Here is a 27,321-nt window from a genome sequence, read left to right on the forward strand (position 1 = left end):
TGCTGCCTCCATTTAACTTGTTCTATTTAAGGCTTGATCTTTACCTGGGAAGCCTGGCACCCTGACTTTTTGTTAGTGTTGATATATATATATATATATATATAGATACATACATATATATATATATATATATATATATATACATACAGTTCTCTGCATATTTTGAGTACACAAGCTTTGAAAAATAAGATTTTAATCAGTGTCTCACTGAATACAAGAACAATCTCCAATTTGTCCAAGACTGAGTATCATATAACATTTTATTAACCCATAGCATGAAAGTAAGGTTAATAATATAACCTCCATTACAAAATCGTCAGTTTTATTTAAATTAGTTGATGCAAAAATGAATACACCCCACATCAAAATTGATACATCTAGTATTATGTATGACCTCTATAATTTTTAAAAACAACAGCAAGTCTTCTAGGCATGAAATGAACAAGCCGACGACATATTGCAACATCTATCTTTTTTACCATTTTAAAAATTGACCTTTTCAGAGCCTGGACACTGGATGGTGATTGATGCTGCTCAATTTGTCTCTTCAGAATTCCCCATAGGTGTTTGATTGGGTTCAGATCAGGAGACACTTAATCACATTCACCCTGTTCTTTTTTCAGAAATGCAACAGATGTGTGTTTTAGATCATTGTCATGGTGGAAAAGACCATATCTACCAAGGGCACGGAATGAGGGTAACATCTTCTCTTTCAATATAGATTGTACTTCTACTGTATAGTGGCAGTACATCTGTGAATTTAAAATACCCTCCACGAACTGTAATTCCCCTTCACCAGCTGAACCCATGTATCCTCACATAACGACACTGCCATCAACATGTTCCACTTTAGGCTCCAGGCAATTTTGTAAATACATTTTTCTAAATGCATGGTGCCTACAGTGAAACATAGTGGTAGCAGTGTCCTTATGTGAGGTTACATGAGTGCTTCTGGTGTCTTTGAGCTACAATTAATTGAGAGTATCCTAAATTTACAGACGTACTGCCCTATATTGATAGAGAATATGCTACAATCACCCCGTGCCCTTAGTAGACGTGTACTTTTCCAACAGGATAATGATCAAAAAAACACATCTAAGGTTATTGTTGCATTTCTGAAGAAGAACAGGGTGAACGTGATTCAGAGGCCAAGTATGTCTCCTGATCAGAATCCAACTGAAGACCTATGGGGAATTCTGAAGAGACAAGCTAAGCATTATTCTCCATCCAGCATCCAGGCTCTAAAAGAGGTCATTGTTGAAGAATAAAAAAGTTAGATGGTGGAATATGTCGCCATCTTCTTCATTCCATGCCTAGAAGACTTGGTGCGATTCTTAAAAATCATGGTCGTACAAATACTAGATGTAGTAGTTTTTATGTGGGGTGTTTTCATTTTTGCATCAACCAATTTGAGTAGAACTGAAGATTTTGTAATCAAAGTTGTATTATTAAACTTACTTTGATGCTTTTAAAGTCAGTCTTGTAAAAATGTTGAAAATTAGTCTTGCATTCAGTGAGACATTGATTAAAATCTTACTTTTCAAAGGGGGTGTAGTCATTTATGCCAAACCCTGTGTGTATATGTATATGTTTATTCCATACACTTATCCTTTCTTACATATACTTATCCTTTTTGTACCTATACTTTTTTTTTTACTTATCCTTAACTATACTTAATCTTTCATACCTATACTTATTCTTTTTCACCTACAGTTATTCTTACTTAATACTTACCTATATTTGCATACACTTTCTTACCAATACTTACCTATACTTATTTTAGCTCACCTATACTTATTCTTTTATTTCCTATACTAATCACTACTTGCCTATAATGATCCTTTCGTACCTATATTCAACGATACATATCCTCTTGTACCTACATTTATCTTCTTACCTATACTTATCCTTTTTTACATATGCTTATCCTTTTTTTAAAAAAAATGTTTTATCAAATGTTAAACATGCTTATCCTTATCTATAAGTATCCTTTTTTCTTATTTTTATTGAATTTTAACCTCTTCCAGACTGCCCACTGTACATAAATGTCGGCGCCGCCTGGGCTCCGTGCAGCACCGAAAATTATGAACGGTTGGTGGTCCCGCAGCCCTCAGGACCCCCAGGGTCCTGCAAGTGCTGTGGGTGCGGTGCACAGCGACAGCTCTGACAGGACACATCATCCAAAATGGTATCACTTGTTTGTGGTTTCCACTGTTAAGGCTCATCAGGGGCTCCCCAAATGCAACATGGCGTCCGCTAATTATTCAAGCAAATTTTTTCTTCATAAGGTATGCACATGCACTTCTGTACTGCTTGAAAAAGGTTCTCACTTAGGACCGAAATGTTGCCATTATGGACTTATAAATAGCACTTTTTTCACTTTTTCAACTGGTGTGCTGCCTCCATTTAACTTGTTCTATTTAAGGCTTGATCTTTACCTGGGAAGCCTGGCACCCTGACTTTTTGTTAGTGTTGATTTATATTTATAGATACATACATATATATATATATATATACACATACAGTTCTCTGCATATTTTGAGTACAGAACCTTTGAAAAATAAGATTGTAATCAGTGTCTCACTGAATACAAGAACAATCTCCAATTTTTCCAAGACTGAGTTTCATATAACATTTTATTAACCTATAGCATGAAATTAAGGTTAATAATATAACCTTCATTACAAAATCTTCAGTTTTATTTAAATTAGTTGATGCAAAAATGAATACACTCCACTTCAAAATTGCTACATCTAGTATTATGTATGACCTCTATAATTTTTAAAAACAACAGCAAGTCTTCTAAGCATGAAATGAACAAGCCGATGACATATTGCAACATCTATCTTTTTAACATTTTAAAAATTGACCTTTTTTAGAGCCTGGACACTGAATGGTGATTGATGCTGCTCAATTTGTCTCTTCAGAATTCCCCATAGGTGTTTGATTGGGTTCAAATCAGGAGACACTAAATCACGTTCACCCTGTTCTTTTTCAGAAATGCAACAGATGTGTGTTTTAGATCATTGTCATGGTGGAAAAGAGCATGTCTACCAAGGGCACGGAATGAGGGTAGCATCTTCTCTTTCAATATAGATTGTACATCTACTGTATAGTGGCAGTACATATGTGAATTTAAAATACCCTCCACAAACTGCAATTCCACTACACCAGCAGAACCCATGTATCCTCACATAAAGACACTGCCACCAACATGTTCCACTTTAGGCTCCATGCATTTTTCTAAATACATTTTTCTAAATGATTGGTGCCTACATTGAAGCATAGTGGTAGCAGTGTCCTTATGTGGGGTTACATGAGTGCTTCTGGTGTCGGTGAGCTACAATTAATTGAGAGTATCCTAAATTTACAGATGTTCTGCCCTATATTGATAGAGAATATGCTACAATCACCCCATGCCCTTAGTAGACGTGTACTTTTCCAACATGATAGTGATCAAAAAAACACATCTAAGGTTATTGTTGCATTTCTGAAGAAGAATAGAATGAACGTGATTCAGAGGCCAAGTATGTCTCCTAATCAGAATCCAACTGAAGACCTATGGGGAATTCTGAAGAGACAAGTTAAGCATTATTATCCATCCAGCATCCACCCTCTAAAAGAGGTTATTGTTGAAGAACAAAAAAGTTAAATGGTGGAATATGTTGCCATCTTCTTCATTTCATGCCTAGAAGACTTGGTGCGTTTCTTAAAAATCATGGTCGCACAAATACTAGATGTAGTAGTTTTTATGTGGGGTTTTTTAATTTTTGCATCAACTAATTTGAGTAGAACTGAAGATTTTATAATGAAAGTTGTATTATTAACCTTACTTTTATGCTATCAAAGTCAGTCTTGTAAAAATGTTGAAAATTAGTCTTGCATTCAGTGAGACATTGATTAGAAACTTACTTTTCAAAGGGGGTGTATTCATTTATGCCAAACCCTGTGTGTATATGTATATGTTTATTCCATATACTTATCCTTTCTTACATATAGTTATCCTTTTTGTTCCTGTACTGTTTTTTTTACTTATCCTTACCTATACTTAATCTTTCATACATGTACTTATTCTTTTTTAACTAAACTTATTCTAACTTAATACTTACCTATATTTGCATACACTTTCTTACCAATACTTACCTATACTTATTTTAGCTTACCTATACTTATTCTTTTATTGCCTATACTTATCATTACTTGCCTATAATGATCCTTTCGTACCTATATTTACCAATACGTATCCTCTTGTACCTACATTTATCTTCTTACCTAAACTTATCCTTTCTTACATATGCTTATCCTTTAAAAAAAAAATGTTTTATTAAATGTTAAACATGCATTTCCTTATCTAAAAGTATCATTTTTTCTTATTTTTATTGAATTTTTACCACTTCCAGACCGCCTACTGTACATAAATGTCGGCGCTGCATGGGCTCTGTGCAGCGCCGACATTTATAAACAGTTGGTTGTCCCACAGCCCTCAGGACCCCCAGGGTCCTGCAAGCTCTGTGGGTGCCGTGCAGAGCGACAGCTCTGACAGGACACATCATCCAAAATTGTGTCACCTGTGGGGGTTTTCCACTGTTTAGGCACATCAGAGGTTCCCCAAATGCAACATGGCGTCCGCTAATTATTCAAGCAAATTTTTTCTTCATAAGGTATGCACATGCACTTCTGTACTGCTTGAAAAAGGTTCTCACTTAGGACCGAAACGCCGCCATTATTGACTTATAAATAGCACTTTTTTCACTTTTTCAACTGGTGTGCTGCCTTCATTTAACTTGTTCTATTTAAGGCTTGATCTTTACCTGGGAAGCCTGGCACCCTGACTTTTTGTTAGTGTTGATATATATATATATAGATACATATATATATATATATATATATATACATACAGTTCTCTGCATATTTTGAGTACACAAGCTTTGAAAAATAAGATTTTAATCAGTGTCTCACTGAATACAAGAACAATCTCCAATTTGTCCAAGACTGAGTATCATATAACATTTTATTAACCCATAGCATGAAAGTAAGGTTAATAATATAACCTCCATTACAAAATCGTCAGTTTTATTTAAATTAGTTGATGCAAAAATGAATACACCCCACATCAAAATTGCTACATCTAGTATTATGTATGACCTCTATAATTTTTAAAAACAACAGCAAGTCTTCTAGGCATGATATGAACAAGCCGACGACATATTGCAACATCTATCTTTTTTACCATTTTAAAAATTGACCTTTTCAGAGCCTGGACACTGGATGGTGATTGATGCTGCTCAGTTTGTCTCTTCAGAATTCCCCATAGGTGTTTGATTGGGTTCAGATCAGGAGACACTAAATCACATTCACCCTGTTCTTTTTTCAGAAATGCAACAGATGTGTGTTTTAGATCATTGTCATGGTGGAAAAGACCATATCTACCAAGGGCACGGAATGAGGGTAACATCTTCTCTTTCAATATAGATTGTACATCTACTGTATAGTGGCAGTACATCTGTGAATTTAAAATACCCTCCACGAACTGTAATTCCCCTTCACCAGCTGAACCCATGTATCCTCACATAACGACACTGCCATCAACATGTTCCACTTTAGGCTCCAGGCATTTTTCTAAATACATTTTTCTAAATGCATGGTGCCTACAGTGAAACATAGTGGTAGCAGTGTCCTTATGTGAGGTTACATGAGTGCTTCTGGTGTCTTTGAGCTACAATTAATTGAGAGTATCCTAAATTTACAGATGTACTGCCCTATATTGATAGAGAATATGCTACAATCACCCCGTGCCCTTAGTAGACGTGTACTTTTCCAACAGGATAATGATCAAAAAAACACATCTAAGGTTATTGTTGCATTTCTGAAGAAGAACAGGGTGAACGTGATTCAGATTCCAAGTATGTCTCCTGATCAGAATCCAACTGAAGACCTATGGGGAATTTTGAAGAGACAAGCTAAGCATTATTCTCCATCCAGCATCCAGGCTCTAAAAGAGGTCATTGTTGAAGAATAAAAAAGTTAGATGGTGGAATATGTCGCAATCTTCTTCATTCCATGCCTAGAAGACTCGGTGCGATTCTTAAAAATCATGGTCGTACAAATACTAGATGTAGTAGTTTTTATGTGGTGTTTTCATTTTTGCATCAACTAATTTGAGTAGAACTGAAGATTTTGTAATCAAAGTTGTATTATTAAACTTACTTTGATGCTTTTAAAGTCAGTCTTGTAAAAATGTTGAAAATTAGTATTGCATTCAGTGAGACATTGATTAAAATTTTACTTTTCAAAGGGGGTGTAGTCATTTATGCCAAACCCTGTGTGTATATGTATATTTTTATTCCATACACTTATCCTTTCTTACATATACTTATCCTTTTTGTACCTATACTTTTTTTTTTACTTATCCTTAACTATACTTAATCTTTCATACCTATACTTATTCTTTTTCACCTACAGTTATTCTTACTTAATACTTACCTATATTTGCATACACTTTCTTACCAATACTTACCTATGCTTATTTTAGCTTACCTACACTTATTCTTTTATTTCCTATACTAATCACTACTTGCCTATAATGATCCTTTCGTACCTATATTCACCGATACGTATCCTCTTGTACCTACATTTATCTTCTTACTTATACTTATCCTTTCTTACATATGCTTATCCTTTTTTAAAAAAAAATGTTTTATCAAATGTTAAACATGCTTATCCTTATCTATAAGTATCCTTTTTTCTTATTTTTATTGAATTTTAACCTCTTCCAGACTGCCCACTATACATAAATGTAGGCGCCGCCTGGGCTCTGTACAGCGCCGAAATTTATGAACGGTTGGTGGTCCCGCAGCCCTCAGGACCCCCAGGGTCCTGCAAGCGCTGTGGGTGCGGTGCAGAGCGACAGCTCTGACAGGACACATCATCCAAAACGGTGTCACTTGTTTGTGGTTTCCACTGTTTAGGCTCATCAGGGGATCCCCAAATGCAACATGACGTCCGCTAATTATTCAAGCAAATTTTTTCTTCATAAGGTATGCACATGCACTTCTGTACTGCTTGAAAAAGGTTCTCACTTAGGGCCGAAATGTTGCCACTATGGACTTATAAATAGCACTTTTTTCACTTTTTCAACTGGTGTGCTGCCTCCATTTAACTTGTTCTATTTAAGGCTTGATCTTTACCTGGGAAGCCTGGCACCCTGACTTTTTGTTAGTGTTGATATATATTTATAGATACATATATATAAATATATATATATATACACATACAGTTCTCTGCATATTTTGAGTACAGAAGCTTTGAAAAATAGGATTCAGTGTCTCACTGAATACAAGAACAATCTCCAATTTTTCCAAGACTGAGTTTCATATAGCATTTTATTAACCTATAGCATGAAATTAAGGTTAATAATATAACCTTCATTACAAAATCTTCAGTTTTATTTAAATTAGTTGATGCAAAAATGAATACACTCCACTTCAAAATTGCTACATCTAGTATTATGTATGACCTCTATAATTTTTAAAAACAACAGCAAGTCTTCTAGGCATGAAATGAACAAGCCGATGACATATTGCAACATCTATCTTTTTTACCATTTTAAAAATTGACCTTTTTTAGAGCCTGGACACTGAATGGTGATTGATGCTGCTCAATTTGTCTATTCAGAATTCCCCATAGGTGTTTGATTGGGTTCAGATCAGGAGACACTAAATCACGTTCACCCTGTTCTTTTTCAGAAATGCAACAGATGTGTGTTTAAGATCATTGTCATGGTGGAAAAGAGCATGTCTACCAAGGGCACGGAATGAGGGTAGCATCTTCTCTTTCAATATAGATTGTACATCTACTGTATAGTGGCAGTACATATGTGAATTTAAAATACCCTCCACAAACTGTAATTCCCCTACACCAGCAGAACCCATGTATCCTCACATAAAGACACTGCCACCAACATGTTCCACTTTAGGCTCCAGGCATTTTTCTAAATACATTTTTCTAAATGCATGGTGCCTACATTGAAACATAGTGGTAGCAGTGTCCTTATGTGGGGTTACATGAGTGCTTCTGGTGTTGGTGAGCTACAATTAATTGAGAGTATCCTAAATTTACAGATGTTCTGCCCTATATTGATAGAGAATATGCTACTATCACCCCGTGCCCTTAGTAGACGTGTACTTTTCCAACATGATAGTGATCAAAAAAACACATCTAACGTTATTGTTGCATTTCTGAAGAATAATAGAATGAATGTGATTCAGAGGCCAAGTATGTCTCCTGATCAGAATCCAACTGAAGACCTATGGGGAATTCTGAAGAGACAAGTTAAGCCTTATTCTCCATCCAGCATCCAGGCACTAAAAGAGGTCATTGTTGAAGAATAAAAAAGTTAGATGATGGAATATGTTGCCATCTTCTTCATTCCATGCCTAGAAGACTTGGTGCGATTCTTTAAAATCATGGTCGTACAAATACTAGATGTAGTAGTTTTTAAGTGTTGTGTTTTAATTTTTGCATCAACTAATTTGAGTAGAACTGAAGATTTTGTAATGAAAGTTGTATTATTAACCTTACTTTTATGCTATCAAAGTCAGTCTTGTAAAAATGTTGAAAATTAGTCTTGCATTGATTGAGACATCGATTAAAATCTTACCTTTCAAACGGGGTGTAGTCATTTATGCCAAATCCTGTGTGGATATGTTTATGTTTATTCCATATACTTGTCCTTTCTTACATATACTTATCATTTTTGTACCTATACATTTTTTTTACTTATCCTTACTTATACTTAATCTTTCATACCTCTAATTATTCTTTTTTACCTACACTTATTCTTACTTAATGCTTACCTATATGTGCATACACTTTCTTGCCAATACTTACCTATACTTATTTTAGCTTACCTATACTTATTCTTTTATTTCCTATACTTATCATTAGTTGCCTATAATGATCCTTTCGTACCTATATTTACTGATACGTATCCTCTTGTACCTACATTTATCTTCTTACCTATCCTTTCTTACATATGCTTATCCTTTTTAAAAAAAAAGTTTTCTTAAATGTTAAACATACTTATCCTTATCTATAAGTATCCTTTTTTCTTATTTTTATTGAATTTTAACCACTTCCAGACAGCCCACTGTACATAAATGTTGGCGCTGCCTAGGCTCTGTGCAGCGCCGACATTCATGAACGGTTGGTGGTCTCGCAGCCCTCAGGACCCCCAGGGTCCTGCAAGCTCTGTGGGTGTGGTGCAGAGAGACAGCTCTGACAGAACACATCATCCAAAATGGTGTCACTTGTGGGCTGTTTCCACTGTTTAGGCACATCAGGGGCTCCCCAAATGCAACATGGCATCCGCTAATTATTCAAGCAAATTTTTTCTTCATAAGGTATGCACATGCATTTCTGTACTGCTTGAAAAAGGTTCTCACTTAGGACCGAAACGTCGCCATTTGGACTTATAAATAGCACTTTTTTCACTTTTTCAACTGGTGTGCTGCCTCCATTTAACTTGTTCTATTTAAGGTTTAATCTTTACCTGGGAAGCCTGGCACCCTGACTTTTTGTTAGTGTTGATATATATTTATAGATACATACATGTATATATATATATATATACACATACAGTTCTCTGCATATTTTGAGTACACAAGCTTTGAAAAATAAGATTGTAATCAGTGTCTCACTGAATACAAGAACAATCTCCAATTTTTCCAAGACTGAGTTTCATATAACATTTTATTAACCCACAGCATGAAAGTAAGGTTAATAATATAACCTACATTACAAAATCTTCAGTTTTATTTAAATTAGTTGATGCAAAAATGAATACACCCCACATCAAAATTGCTACATCTAGAATTATGTATGACCTTTATAATTTTTAAAAACAACAGCAAGTCTTGTAGGCATGAAATGAACAAGCCGAAGACATATTGCAACATCTATCTTTTTTACCATTTTAAAAATTGACCTTTTCTAGGGCCTGGACACTGGATGGTGATTGATGCTGCTCAATTTGTCTCTTAAGAATTCCCCATAGGTGTTTGATTGGGTTCAGATCAGAAGACACTAAATCACGTTCATCCTGTTCTTTTTCAGAAATGCAACAGATGTGTGTTTTAGATCATTGTCATGGTGGAAAAGAGCATGTCTACCAAGGGCACGAAATGTGGGTAACATCTTCTCTTTCAATATAGATTGTACATCTACTGTATAGTGGCATTACATCTGTGAATTTATAATACCCTCCATGAACTGTAATTCCCCTACACCAGCAGAACCCATGTATCCTCACATAATGACACTGCCACCAACATGTTCCACTTTAGGCTCCAGGCATTTTACTAAATACATTTTTCTAAATGCATGGTGCCTACAGTGAAACATAGTGGTAGCAGTGTTCTTATTTGGGGTTACATGAGTTCTTCTGGTGTCGGTGAGCTACAATTAATTGAGAGTATCCTAAATTTACAGATGTACTGCCCTATATTGATAGAGAATATGCTACAATCACCCCGTGCCCTTAGTAGACGTGTACTTTTCCAACATGATAATGATCAAAAAAACACATCTAAGGTTATTGTTGTATTTCTGAAGAAGAACAGGGTGAACGTGATTCAGAGGCCAAGTATGTCTCCTGATCAGAATCCAACTGAAGACCTATTGGGAATTCTGAAGAGACAAGTTAAGCGTTATTCTCCATCCAGCATCCAGGCTCTAAAAGAGGTAATTGTTGAAAAATAAAAAAAGTTAGATGGTGGAATATGTCGCCATCTTCTTCATTCCATGACTAGAAGACTTGGTGCGATTCTTAAAAATCATGGTCGTACAAATACCAGATGTAGTAGCTTTTATGTGGGGTGTTTTCATTTTTGCATCAACTAATTTGAGTAGAACTGAAGATTTTGTAATGAAAGTTGTATTATTAACCTCAGTTTTATGCTATCAAAGTCAGTCTTGTAAAAATGTTGAAAATTATTCTTGCATTCAGTGAGACATTGATTAAAATCTTACTTTTCAAAGGGGGTGTAGTCATTTATACCAAAGCCTGTGTGTATATGTATATGTTTATGCCATATACTTATCCTTTCTTACATATACTTAACCATTTTGTACCTATACTTTTTTTTTACTTATCCTTACCTATACTTAATCTTTCATACCTATACTTATTCTTTTTTACCTACACTTCTTCTTACTTAATACTTACCTATATTTGCATATACTTTCTTACCAACACTTACCTATACTTATTTTAACTTACCTACACTTATTCTTTTATTTCCTATACTTATCATTACTTGCCTATAATGTTCGTTTCGTAGCTATATTTACTGATACGTATCCTCTTGTACCTACATTTATCTTCTTACCTATACCTATCCTTTCTTACATATGCTTATCCTTTAAAAAAAAATCTTTTATTAAATGTTAAACATGCTTATCCTTATCTATAAGTATCCTTTTTTCTTATTTTTATTGAATTTTTACAACTTCCAGACTGCCTACTGTACATAAATGTCGGCGCTCCCTGGGCTCTGTGTAGGGCCGACATTTATGAACGGTTGGTGGTGCCGCAGCTCTCAGGACCCCCAAGGTTCTGCAAGCGCTGTGGGAGCGGTGCAGAGCGACAGCTCTGACAGGATACATCATCCAAAATGGTGTCACTTGTGGGCGGTTTCTACTGTTTAGGCACATCAGGGGCTTCCCAAATGCAACATGGCGTCCACTAATTATTCAAGCAATTTTTTTCTTTATAAGGTATGCACATGCACTTCTGTACTGCTTGAAAAAGGTTCTCACTTAGGCCCGAAACGTCGCCATTATGAACTTATAAATAGCACTTTTTTCACTTTTTCAACTGGTGTGCTGCCTCCATTTAACTTGGTCTATTTAAGGCTTGATCTTTAACTTTGAAGCCTGGAACCCTGACTTTTTGTTAGTGTTGATATATATATATATATATATATATAGATACAAACATATATATATATATATATACACATACAGTTCTCTGCATATTTTGAGTACACAAGCTTTGAAAAATAAGATTTTAATCAGTGTCTCACTGAATACAAGAACAGTCTCCAATTTTTCCAAGACTGAGTTTCATATAACACTTTATTAACCCATAGCATGAAAGTAAGGTTAATAATATAACCTTCATTACAAAATCTTCAGTTTTATTTAAATTAGTTGATGCAAAAATGAATACACCCGACATCAAAATCGCTACATCTAGTATTATGTATGACCTCTATAATTTTTAAAAACAACAGCAAGTCTTCTAGGCATGAAATGAACAAGCCGACGACATATTGAAACATCTATCTTTTTTTACCATTCTAAAAATTGACCTTTTCTAGAGCCTGGACACTGGATGGTGATTGATGCTGCTCAATTTGTCTCTTCAGAATTCCCCATAGGTGTTTGATTGGGTTCAGATCAGGAAACACTAATTCACGTTCACCCTGTTCTTTTTCAGAAATGTAAAAATGTGTGTTTTAGATCATTGTCATGGTGGAAAACAGCATGTCTACCAAGGGCACGGAATGACGGTAGCATCTTCTTTTTCAATATAGATTGTACATCTACTGTATAGTGGCAGTACATCTGTGAATTTAAAATACTCTCCACGAACTGTAATTCCCCTACTCCAGCAGAACCCATAAATCCTCACATAACGACACTGCCACCAACATGTTCCACTTTAGGCTCCAGGCATTTTTCTAAATACATTTTTCTAAATGCATGGTGCCTACAGTGAAACATAGTGGTAGCAGTGTCCTTATGTGGGGTTACATGAGTGCTTCTGGTGTCGGTGAGCTACAATTAATTGAGATTATCTTATATTTACAGGTGTACTGCCCTATATTGATATAGAATATGCTACAATCACCCCGTGCCCTTAGTAGACGTGTACTTTTCAACATGATAATGATCAAAAAAACACAACTAAGGTTATTGTTGCATTTCTGAAGAAGAACAGGGTGAACGCGATTCAGAAGCCAAGTATGTCTCCTGATCAGAATCCAACTGAAGACTTATGGGGAATTCTGACGAGAAAAGTTAAGCATTATTCTCCATCCAGCATCCAGGCTTTAAAAGAGGTAATTGTTGAAGAATAAATAAAGTTAGATGGTGGAATATGTCGCCATCTTCTTCATTCCATGACTAGAAGACTTGGTGCGATTCTTAAAAATCATGGTCGTACAAATACTAGATGTAGTAGTTTTTATGTGGGGTGTTTTCATTTTTGCATCAACTAATTTGAGTAGAACTGAAGATTTTGTAATGAAAGTTGTATTATTGACCTTACTTTTATGCTATCAAAGTCAGTCTTGTAAAAATGTTGAAAATTAGTCTTGCATTCAGGGAGACATTGATTAAAATCTTACTTTTCAAAGGGGGTGTAGTCATTTATGCCAAACCCTGTGTGTATATGTATATGTTTATTCCATATACTTATCCTTTCTTACATATACTTAACCTTTTTGTACCTATACTATTTTTTATTTACTTATCCTTACCTATACTAAATCTTTCATACCTATACTTATTCTTTTTTACCTACACTTATTCTTTCTTAATACTTACCTGTATTTGCATACACTTTCTTACCAATACTTACCTATACTTATTTTAGCTTACCTATACTTATTCTTTTATTTCCTATACTTATCATTACTTGCCTATAATGATCCTTTCGTACGTATATTTACAGATACGTATCCTCTTGTACCTACATTTAACTTCTTACCTATACTTATCCTTTCTTACATATGCTTATCCTTTTTAAAAAAATGTTTTATTAAATGTTAAACAAGCTTATTCTTATCTATAAGTATCCTTTTTCTTATTTTTATTGAATTTTAACCACTTCCAGACCGCCCACTGTACATAAATGTCGGTGCTGCATGGGCTCTGTGCAGCGCCGTCATTTATGAACGGTTGGTGGTCCCGCAGCCCTCAGGACCCCCAGGGTCCTGCAAGCGCTGTGGATGCGGTGTAGAGCCACAGCTCTGACAGAACACATCATCCAAAATGGTGTCACTTGTGGGGGGTTTCCACTCTTTAGGCACATCAGGGGATCCCCAAATGCAACATGGCTTCCGCTAATTATTCAAGCAAATTTTTTCTTCATAAGTTATGCACATGCACTACTGGTTCTCACTTAGGACCGAAACGTCGCCATTATGGACTTATAAGTAGCACTTTTTTCACTTTTTCAACTGGTGTGCTGCCTCCATTTAACTTGTTCTATTTAAGGCTTGATCTTTACCTGGGAAGCCTGGCACCCTGAATTTTTGTTAGTGTTGAGATATATATATAGATACATACATATATATATATAAATATATATATACACATACAGTTCTCTGCATATTTTGAGTACACAAGCTTTGAAAAATAAGATTTTAATCAGTGTCTCACTGAATCCAAGAACAGTCTCCAATTTTTCCAAGACTGAGTTTCATATAACATTTTATTAACCCATAGCATGAAAGTAAGGTTAATAATATAACCTTCATTGCAAAATCTTCAGTTTTATTTAAATTAGTTGATGCAAAAATGAATACACCCCACATCAAAATTGCTACATCTAGTATTATATATGACCTCTATAATTTTTAAAAATAACAGCAAGTCTTCTAGTCATGAAATGAGCAAGCCAGTGACATATTGCAACATCTGTCTTTTTTATCATTCAAAAATTGACCTTTTTTAGAGCCTGGACACTGGATGGTGAGTGATGCTGCTCAATTTGTCTCTTCAGAATTCCCCATAGGTGTTTGATTAGGTTCAGATCAGGAAACACTAAATCACGTTCACCCTGTTCTTTTTCCGAAATGCAACAGATGTGTGTTTTACATCATTGTCATGGTGGAAAAGAGCATGTTTACCAAGGGCACGGAATGAGGGTAGCATCTTCTCTTTTAATATAGATTGTACATCTACCGTATAGTGGCAGTACATCTGTGAATTTAAAATACCCTCCACAAACTGTAATTCCCCTACACCAGCAGAACCCATGTTTCCTCACATAACGACACTTTCACCGACATGTTCCACTTTAGGCTCCAGGCATTTTTCTAAATACATTTTTCTAAATGCATGGTGCCTACAGTGAAACATAGTGGTAGCAGTGTCCTTATGTGGGGCTACATGAGTGCTTCTGGTGTCGGTGAGCTACAATTAATTGAGAGTATCCTAAATTTACAGATGTACTGCCCTATATTGATAGAGAATATGCTACAATCACCCCGTGCCCTTAGTAGACGTGTACTTTTCCAACATGATAATGATCAAAAAAACACATCTAAGGTAATTGTTGCATTTCTGAAGAAGAACAGGGTGAACGTGATTCAGAGGCCAAGTATGTCTCCTGATCAGAATCCAACTGAAGACCTATGGGGAATTCTGAAGAGGCAAGCTAAGCATTATTCTCCATCCAGCATCCAGGTTCTAAAAGAGGTCATTGTTGAAGAATAAAAAATTTAGATGGTGGAATATGTCACCATCTTCTTCATTCCATGCCTAGAAGACTTGGTGCGATTCTTAAAAATCATGGTCGTACAAATACTAGATGTAGTAGTTTTTATGTGGGGTGTTTTCATTTTTGCATCAACTAATTTGAGTAGAACTGAAGATTTTGTAATCAAAGTTGTATTATTAATCTTACTTTTATGCTTTTAAAGTCAGGCTTGTAAAAATGGTGAAAATTAGTCTTGCATTCAGTGAGACATTGATTAAAATCTTACTTTTCAAAGGGGGTGTAGTCATTTATGCCAAACCCTGTGTGTATATGTATATGTTTATTCCATACACTTATCCTTTCTTACATATACTTATCCTTTTTGTACCTATACTTTTTTTTTACTTATCCTTACCTATACTTAATCTTTCATACCTATACTTATTCTTTTTTATCTACACTTATTCTTACTTAGTACTTACATACATTTGCATACACTTTCTTACCTATACTTATTTTAGCTTACCTATACTTATTCTTTTATTTCCTATACTTATCACTACTTGCCTATAATGATCCTTTCGTACCTATATTCAGCGATATGTATCCTCTTGTACCTACATTTATCTTCTTACCTATACTTTTCCTTTCTTCCATATGCTTATCCTTTTTTAAAAAAAATGTTTTATCAAACGTTAAACATGCTTATCCTTATCTATAAGTATCCTTTTTTCTTATTTTATTGAATTTTAACCACTTCCAGACTGCCCACTGTACATAAATGTTGGCGCTGCCTGGGCTCTGTGCAGCGCCGACATTTATGAATGGTTAGTGGTCCCGCAGCCCTCAGGACCCCCAGGGTCCTGCAAGCGCTGTGGGTTCGGTGCAGAGAGACAGCTCTGACAGGACACATCATCCAAAATAGTGTCACTTGTGGGGGGTTTCCACTGTTTAGGCACATCAGGGGCTCCCCAAATGCAACATGGCGTCTGCTAATTATTCAAGCAAATTTTTTCTTCATAAGGTATGCACATGCACTTCTGTACTGCTTGAAAAAGGTTCTCACTTAGGACCGAAACGTCGCCATCATGGACTTATAAATAGCACTTTTTTCACTTTTTCAACTGGTGTGCTGCCTCCATTTAACTTGTTCTATTTAAGGCTTGATCTTTACCTGGGAAGCCTGGCACCCTGACTTTTTGTTAGTGTTGAGATATATATATATATATATATACATACATATATATATATACATATATATACAGTTCTCTGCATATGTTGAGTACACAAGCTTTGAAAAATAAGATTTTAATCAGTGTCTCACTGAATACAAGAACAGTCTCCAATTTTTTCAAGACTTAGTTTCATATAACATTTTATTAACCCATAGTATGAAAGTAAGGTTAATAATATAACCTTCGTTACAAAATCTTTAGTTTTATTTAAATTAGTTGATGCAAAAATGAATACACCCCACATCAAAATTGCTACATCTAGTATTATGTATGACCTCTATAATTTTTAAAAACAACAGCAAGTCTTTTAGGCATGAAATGAACAAGCCGATGACGTATTGCAACATCTATGTTTTTTACCGTTCTAGAAATTGACCTTTTTTAGAGCCTGGACTCTGGATGGTGATTGATGCTGCTCAATTTGTCTCTTCAGAATTCCCCATAGGTGTTTGATTGGGTTAAGATCAGGAGACACTAAATCACGCTCACCCTGTTCTTTTTCAGAAATGCAACAGATGTGTGTTTTAGATCATTGTCATGGTGGAAAAGAGCATGTCTACCAAGGGCACGGAATGAGGGTTGCATCTACTCTTTTAATATAGATTGTACATCTACTGTATAGTGGCAGTACTTCTGTGAATTTAAAATACTCTCCACGAGCTGTTATTCCCCTACTCCAGCAGAACCCATGTATCTTCACATAACGACACTGCCACCAACATGTTCCACTTTAGGCTCCTGGAATTTTTCTAAATACATTTTTCTAAATACATGGTGCCTACAGTGAAACATAGTGGTAGCAGTGTCCTTATGTGGGGTTACATGAGTGCTTCTGGTGTCGGTGAGCTACAATTAATTGAGAGTATCCTAAATTTACAGATGTACTGCCCTATATTGATAGAGAATATGCTACAATCACCCCGTGCCCTTAGTAGATGTGAACTTTTCCAACATGATTTTGATAAAAAAAACACATCTAAGGTTATTGTTGCATTTCTGAAGAAGAACAGGGTGAACGTGATTCAGAGGCCAAGTATGTCTCCTGATCAAAATCCAACTGAAGACCTATTGGGAATTCTGAAGAGACAAGTTAAGCGTTATTCTCCATCCAGCATCCAGGCTCTAAAAGAGGTAATTGTTGAAAAATAAAAAAAGTTAGATGGTGGAATATGTCGCCATCTTCTTCATTCCATGACTAGAAGACTTGGTGCGATTCTTAAAAATCATGGTCGTACAAATACCAGATGTAGTAGCTTTTATGTGGGGTGTTTTCATTTTTGCATCAACTAATTTGAGTAGAACTGAAGATTTTGTAATGAAAGTTGTATTATTAACCTTAGTTTTATGCTATCAAAGTCAGTCTTGTAAAAATGTTGAAAATTATTCTTGCATTCAGTGAGACATTGATTAAAATCTTACTTTTCAAAGGGGGTGTAGTCATTTATACCAAAGCCTGTGTGTATATGTATATGTTTATGCCATATACTTATCCTTTCTTACATATACTTAACCATTTTGTACCTATACTTTTTTTTTTACTTATCCTTACCTATACTTAATCTTTCATACCTATACTTATTCTTTTTTACCTACACTTCTTCTTACTTAATACTTACCTATATTTGCATATACTTTCTTAATAACACTTACCTATACTTATTTTAACTTACCTACACTTATTCTTTTATTTCCTATACTTATCATTACTTGCCTATAATGTTCCTTTCGTAGCTATATTTACTGATACGTATCCTCTTGTACCTACATTTATCTTCTTACCTATACTTATCCTTTCTTACATTTGCTTATCCTTTAAAAAAAAAATCTTTTATTAAATGTTAAACATGCTTATCCTTATCTATAAGTATCCTTTTTTCTTATTTTTATTGAATTTTTACAACTTCCAGACTGCCTACTGTACATAAATGTCGGCGCTCCCTGGGCTCTGTGTAGGGCCGAAATTTATGAACGGTTGGTGTTGCCGCAGCTCTCAGGACCCCCAAGGTTCTGCAAGCGCTGTGGGAGCGGTGCAGAGCGACAGCTCTGACAGGATACATCATCCAAAATGGTGTCACTTGTGGGCAGTTTCTACTGTTTAGGCACATCAGGGGCTTCCCAAATGCAACATGGCGTCCACTAATTATTCAAGCAATTTTTTTCTTTATAAGGTATGCACATGCACTTCTGTACTGCTTGAAAAAGGTTCTCACTGAGGCCCGAAACGTCGCCATTATGAACTTATAAATAGCACTTTTTTTCACTTTTTCAACTGGTGTGCTGCCTCCATTTAACTTGGTCTATTTAAGGCTTGATCTTTAACTTTGAAGCCTGGCACCCTGACTTTTTGTTAGTGTTGATATATATATATATATATATATATATATATATATAGATACAAACATATATATATATATATACACATACAGTTCTCTGCATATTTTGAGTACACAAGCTTTGAAAAATAAGATTTTAATCAGTGTCTCACTGAATACAAGAACAGTCTCCAATTTTTCCAAGACTGAGTTTCATATAACATTTTATTAACCCATAGCATGAAAGTAAGGTTAATAATATAACCTTCATTACAAAATCTTCAGTTTTATTTAAATTAGTTGATGCAAAAATGAATACACCCCACATCAAAATCGCTACATCTAGTATTATGTATGACCTCTATAATTTTTAAAAACAACAGCAAGTCTTCTAGGCATGAAATGAACAAGTCGACGACATATTGCAACATCTATCTTTTTTACCATTCTAAAAATTGACCTTTTCTAGAGCCTGGACACTGGATGGTGATTGATGCTGCTCAATTTGTCTCTTCAGAATTCCCCATAGGTGTTTGATTGGGTTCAGATCAGGAGACACTAATTCACGTTCACCCTGTTCTTTTTCAGAAATGCAACAGATGTGTGTTTTAGATCATTGTCATGGTGGAAAAGACCATATCTACCAAGGGCACGGAATGAGGGTAACATCTTCTCTTTCAATATAGATTGTACATCTACTGTATAGTGGCAGTACATCTGTGAATTTAAAATACCCTCCACAAACTGTAATTCCCCTTCACCAGCTGAACCTATGTATCCTCACATAACGACACTGCCATCAACATGTTCCACTTTAGGCTCCAGGCATTTTTCTAAATACATTTTTCTAAATGCATGGTGCCTACAGTGAAACATAGTGGTAGCAGTGTCCTTATGTGAGGTTACATGAGTGCTTCTGGTGTCTTTGAGCTACAATTAATTGAGAGTATCCTAAATTTACAGATGTACTGCCCTATATTGATAGAGAATATGCTACAATCACCCCGTGCCCTTAGTAGACGTGTACTTTTCCAACAGGATAATGATCAAAAAAACACATCTAAGGTTATTGTTGCATTTCTGAAGAAGAACAGGGTGAACGTGATTCAGAGGCCAAGTATGTCTCCTGATCAGAATCCAACTGAAGACCTATGGGGAATTCTGTAGAGACAAGCTAAGCATTATTCTCCATCCAGCATCCAGGCTCTAAAAGTGGTCATTGTTGAAGAATAAAAAAGTTAGATGGTGGAATATGTCGCCATCTTCTTCATTCCATGCCTAGAAGACTTGGTGCGATTCTTAAAAATCATGGTCGTACAAATACTAGATGTAGTATTTTTGATGTGGTGTTTTCATTTTTGCATCAACTAATTTGAGTAGAACTGAATATTTTGTAATCAAAGTTGTATTATTAAACTTACTTTGATGCTTTTAAAGTCAGTCTTGTAAAAATGTTGAAAATTAGTCTTGCATTCAGTGAGACATTGATTAAAATCTTACTTTTCAAAGGGGGTGTAGTCATTTATGCCAAACCCTGTGTGTATATGTATATTTTTATTCCATACACTTATCCTTTCTTACATATACTTATCCTTTTTGTACCTATACTTTTTTTTACTTATCCTTAACTATACTTAATCTTTCATACCTATACTTATTCTTTTTCACCTACAGTTATTCTTACTTAATACTTACCTATATTTGCATACACTTTCTTACCAATACTTACCTATGCTTATTTTAGCTTACCTACACTTATTCTTTTATTTCCTATACTAATCACTACTTGCCTATAATGATCCTTTCGTACCTATATTCACCGATACGTATCCTCTTGTACCTACATTTATCTTCTTACTTATACTTATCCTTTCTTACATATGCTTATCCTTTTTTAAAAAAAAATGTTTTATCAAATGTTAAACATGCTTATCCTTATCTATAAGTATCCTTTTTTCTTATTTTTATTGAATTTTAACCTCTTCCAGACTGCCCACTGTACATAAATGTCGGCGCCGCCTGGGCTCTGTGCAGCGCCGAAATTTATGAACGGTTGGTGGTTCCGCAGCCCTCAGGACCCCCAGGGTCCTGCAAGCGCTGTGGGTGCGGTGCAGAGCGACAGCTCTGACAGGACACATCATCCAAAATGGTGTCACTTGTTTGTGGTTTCCACTGTTTAGGCTCATCAGGGGCTCCCCAAATGCAACATGACGTCCGCTAATTATTCAAGCAAATTTTTTCTTCATAAGGTATGCACATGCACTTCTGTACTGCTTGAAAAAGGTTCTCACTTAGGGCCGAAATGTTGCCATTATGGACTTATAAATAACACTTTTTTCACTTTTTCAACTGGTGTGCTGCCTCCATTTAACTTGTTCTATTTAAGGCTTGATCTTTACCTGGGAAGCCTGGCACCCTGACTTTTTGTTAGTGTTGATATATATTTATAGATACATATATATATATATATATATATATATATATATACATACAGTTCTCTGCATATTTTGATGACAGAAGCTTTGAAAAATAGGATTGTAATCAGTGTCTCACTGAATACAAGAACAATCTCCAATTTTTCCAAGACTGAGTTTCATATAGCATTTTATTAACCTATAGCATGAAAGTAAGGTTAATAATATAACCTTCATTACAAAATCTTCAGTTTTATTTAAATTAGTTGATGCAAAAATGAATACACTCCACTTCAAAATTGCTACATCTAGTATTATGTATGACCTCTATAATTTTTAAAAACAACAGCAAGTCTTCTAGGCATGAAATGAACAAGCCGATGACATATTGCAACATCTATCTTTTTTACCATTTTAAAAATTGACCTTTTTAGAGCCTGGACACTGAATGGTGATTGATGCTGCTCAATTTGTCTCTTCAGAATTCCCCATAGGTGTTTGATTGGGTTCAGATCAGGAGACACTAAATCACGTTCACCCTGTTCTTTTTCAGAAATGCAACAGATGTGTGTTTTAGATCATTGTCATGGTGGAAAAGAGCATGTCTACCAAGGGCACGGAATGAGGGTAGCATCTTCTCTTTCAATATGGATTGTACATCTACTGTATAGTGGCAGTACATATGTCAATTTAAAATACCCTCCACAAACTGTAATTCCCCTACACCAGCAGAACCCATGTATCCTCACATAAAGACTCTGCCGCCAACATGTTCCACTTTAGGCTCCAAGCATTTTTCTAAATACATTTTTCTAAATGCATGGTGCCTACATTGAAACATAGTGTTAGCAGTGTCCTTATGTGGGGTTACATGAGTGCTTCTGGTGTCAGTAAGCTACAATTAATTGAGAGTATCATAAATTTACAGATGTTCTGCCCTTTATTGATAGAGAATATGCTACAATCACCCCATGCACTTAGTAGACGTGTACTTTTCCAACATGATAGTGATCAAAAAAACACATCTAAGGTTATTGTTGCATTTCTGAAGAAGAACAGGGTGAACGTGATTCAGAGACCAAGTATGTCTCCTAATCAGAATCCAACTGAAGACCTATGGGGAATTCTGAAGAGACAAGTTAAGCATTATTCTCCATCCAGCATCCAGGCTCTAAAAGAGGTCATTGTTGAAGAATAAAAAAGTTAGATGATGGAATATGTCGCCATCTTCTTCATTCCATGCCTAGAAGACTTGGTGCGATTCTTTAAAATCATGGTCGTACAAATACTAGATGTAGTAGTTTTTCAGTGTTGTGTTTTAATTTTTGCATCAACTAATTTGAGTAGAACTGAAGATTTTGTAATGAAAGTTGTATTATTAACCTTACTTTTATGCTATCAAAGTCAGTCTTGTAAAAATGTTGAAAATTAGTGTTGCATTGATTGAGACATCGATTAAAATCTTACCTTTCAAAGGGGGTGTAGGCATTTATGCCAAATCCTGTGTGGATATGTTTATGTTTATTCCATATACTTATCCTTTCTTACATATACTTATCCTTTTTGTACCTATACATTTTTTTTACTTATCCTTACTTATACTTAATCTTTCATACCTCTAATTATTCTTTTTTACCTACACTTATTCTTACTTAATGCTTACCTATATGTGCATACACTTTCTTGCCAATACTTACCTATACTTATTTTAGCTTACCTATACTTATTCTTTTATTTCCTATACTTATCATTAGTTGCCTATAATGATCCTTTCGTACCTATATTTACTGATACGTATCCTCTTGTACCTACATTTATCTTCTTACCTATCCTTTCTTACATATGCTTATCCTTTTTAAAAAAAAAGTTTTATTAAATGTTAAACATACTTATCCTTATCTATAAGTATCCTTTTTTCTTATTTTTATTGAATTTTAACCACTTACAGACAGCCCACTGTACATAAATGTTGGCGCTGCCTAGGCTCTGTGCAGCGCCGACATTTATGAACGGTTGGTGGTCTCGCAGCCCTCAGTGCCCCCAGGGTCCTGCAAGCGCTGTGGGTGTGGTGCAGAGAGACAGCTCTGACAGGACACATCATCCAAAATGGTGTCACTTGTGGGGGTTTCCACTATTTAGGCACATCAGGGGCTCCCCAAATGCAACATGGCGTCCGCTAAGTATTCAAGCAAATTTTTTCTTCATAAGGTATGCACATGCATTTCTGTACTGCTTGAGAAAGGTTCTCACTTAGGACCAAAACGTCACCATTATGGACTTATAAATAGCACTTTTTTCACTTTTTCAACTGGTGTGCTGCCTCCATTTAACTTGTTCTATTTAAGGTTTGATCTTTACCTGGGCAGCCTGGCACCCTGACTTTTTGTTAGTGTTGATATATATATATATAGATACATACAAATATATATATACAGACCAAAAGTTTAAACACACCTTCTCATTTAAAGATTTTTCTGTATTTTCATGACTATGAAAATTGTACATTCACACTGAAGGGATCAAAACTAAGAATTAAAACATTTGGAATTATATACTTAACAAAAAAGTGTGAAACAACTGAAAATATGTCTTATATTCTAGGTTCTTCAAAGTAGCCACCTTTTGCTTTGATGACTGCTTTGCACACTCTTCACATTCTCTTGATGAGCTTCAAGTGGTAGTCACTGGAAATGGTTTTCACTTCACAGGTGTGCCCTGTCAGGTTTAATAAGTGGTATTTCTTGCCTTATAAATGGGTTTGGGACCATCAGTTGTGTTGTGCAGAAGTCTGGTGTATACACAGCTGATAGTCCTACTGAATAGACTGTTAGAATTTGTATTATGGCAAGAAAAAAGCAGCTAAGTAAAGAAAAACGAGTGGCCATCATTACTTTAACAAATGAAGGTCAGTCAGTGCGAAAAATTGGGAAAACTTTGAAAGTGTCCCCAAGTGCAGTTACAAAAACCATCAAGCGCTACAAAGAAACTGGCTCATATGAGGACCGCCCCAGGAAAGGAAGAGCAAGAGTCACCTCTGCTTCTAAGGATAAGTTTATCGAAGTCACCAGCCTCAAATATCGCAGGTTAACAGCAGATCAGATTAGAGACCAGGTCAATGCCACACAAAGTTCTAGCAGCAGACACATCTCTACAACAACTGTTAAGAGGAGACTTTGTGCAGCAGGCCTTCATGGTAAAATAGCTGCTAGGAAACCACTGCTAAGGACAGGCAACAAGCAGAAGAGACTTGTTTGGGCTAAAGAACACAAGGATTGGACATTAGACCAGTGGAAATCTGTGCTTTCATCTGATGAGTCCAAATTTGAGATCTTTGGTTCCAACCACCGTGTCTTTGTGCGACGCAGAAAAGGTGAACGGATGGACTCTGCATGCCTGGTTCCCACCGTGAAGCATGGAGGAGGAGGTGTGATGGTGTGGGGGTGCTTTGCTGGTGACACTGTTGGGGATTTATTCAAAACTGAAGGCATACTGAACCAGCATGGCTACCACAGCATCTTGCATCGGCATTCTGTTTCATCCGGTTTGCGTTTAGTTGGACCATCATTTATTTTTAAACAGGACTATGACCCCAAACACACCTCCAGGCTGTGTAAGAGCTATTTGACCAAGAAGGAGAGTGATGGGGTGCTACGACAGATGACCTGGCCTCCACAGTCACCAGATTTGAACCCAATCGAGATGGTTTGGGGTGAGCTGGACCGCAGAGTGAAGGCAAAAGGGCCAACAAGTGCTAAGCATCTCTGGGAACTCCTTCAAGATTGTTGGAAGACCATTTCCGGTGACTACCTCTTGAAGCTCATCAAGAGAATGCCAAGAGTATGTAAAGCAGTCATCAAAGCAAAAGGTGGCTACTTTGAAGAACCTAGAATATAAGACATATTTTCAGTTGTTTAACACTTTTTTGTTAAGTATATAATTCCACATGTGTTAATTCATAGTTTTGATGCCTTCAGTAAGAATGTACAATTTTCATAGTCATGAAAATACAGAAAAATCTTTAAATGAGAAGGTGTGTCCAAACTTTTGGTCTGTACTGTACATACATATATATATACACATACAGTTCTCTGCATATTTTGAGTACACAAGCTTTGAAAAATAAGATTTTAATCAGTGTCTCTCTGAATACAAGAATAGTCTCCAATTTATCCCAGACTGAGTTTCATATAACATTTTATTAACCCATAGCATGAAATTAAGGTTAATAATATAACCTTCATTACAAAATCTTCAGTTTTATTTAAATTAGTTGATGCAAAAATTAATACACTCCACATCAAAATTGCTACATTTAGTATTATGTATGACCTCTATAATTTTTAAAAATAACAGAAAGCCTTCAAGCATGAAATGAACAAGCCGACGACATATTGCAACATCTATCTTTTTTAACATTCTAAAAATTGAACTTTTCTAGAGCCTGGTCACTGGATCGTGATTGGTGCTGCTCAATTTGTCTCTTCAGAATTCCCCATAGGTGTTTGATTGGGTTCAGGTCAGGAGACACTAAATCACGTTCACCCTGTTCTTTTTCAGAAATGCAACAGATGTGTGTTTTACATCATTGTCATGGTGGAAAAGAGCATGTTTACCAAGGGCACGGAATGAGGGTAGCATCTTCTCTTTTAATATAGATTGTACATCTACCGTATAGTGGCAGTACATCTGTGAATTTAAAATACCCTCCAGAAACTGAAATTCCCCTACACCAGCAGAACCCATGTTTCCTCACATAACGACACTTTCACCGACATGTTCCACTTTAGGCTCCAGGCATTTTTCTAAATACATTTTTCTAAATGCATGGTGCCTACAGTGAAACATAGTGGTAGCAGTGTCCTTATGTGGGGCTACATGAGTGCTTCTGGTGTCGGTGAGCTACAATTAATTGAGAGTATCCTAAATTTACAGATGTACTGCCCTATATTGATAGAGAATATGCTACAATCACCCCGTGCCCTTAGTAGACGTGTACTTTTCCAACATGATAATGATCAAAAAAACACATCTAAGGTAATTGTTGCATTTCTGAAGAAGAACAGGGTGAACGTGATTCAGAGGCCAAGTATGTCTCCTGATCAGAATCCAACTGAAGACCTATGGGGAATTCTGAAGAGGCAAGCTAAGCATTATTCTCCATCCAGCATCCAGGCTCTAAAAGAGGTCATTGTTGAAGAATAAAAAAGTTAGATGGTGGAATATGTCACCATCTTCTTCATTCCATGCCTAGAAGACTTGGTGCGATTCTTAAAAATCATGGTCGTACAAATACTAGATGTAGTAGTTTTTATGTGGGGTGTTTTCATTTTTGCATCAACTAATTTGAGTAGAACTGAAGATTTTGTAATCAAAGTTGTATTATTAATCTTACTTTTATGCTTTTAAAGTCAGGCTTGTAAAAATGGTGAAAATTAGTCTAGCATTCAGTGAGACATTGATTAAAATCTTACTTTTCAAAGGGGGTGTAGTCATTTATGCCAAACCCTGTGTGTATATGTATATGTTTATTCCATACACTTATCCTTTCTTACATATACTTATCCTTTTTGTACCTATACTTTTTTTTTACTTATCCTTACCTATACTTAATCTTTCATACCTATACTTATTCTTTTTTATCTACACTTATTCTTACTTAGTACTTACATACATTTGCATACACTTTCTTACCAATACTTACTTATACTTATTTTAGCTTACCTATACTTATTCTTTTATTTCCTATACTTATCACTACTTGCCTATAATGATCCTTTCGTACCTATATTCAGCGATATGTATCCTCTTGTACCTACATTTATTTTCTTACCTATACTCTTCCTTTCTTCCATATGCTTATCCTTTTTTAA

This window comes from Phyllobates terribilis, unplaced genomic scaffold (genome assembly GCF_046119375.1).
Source record: "Phyllobates terribilis strain yellow unplaced genomic scaffold, ASM4611937v1 Scaffold_3__8_contigs__length_932513732, whole genome shotgun sequence".
NCBI classification, from domain to species: domain Eukaryota; kingdom Metazoa; phylum Chordata; class Amphibia; order Anura; family Dendrobatidae; genus Phyllobates; species Phyllobates terribilis.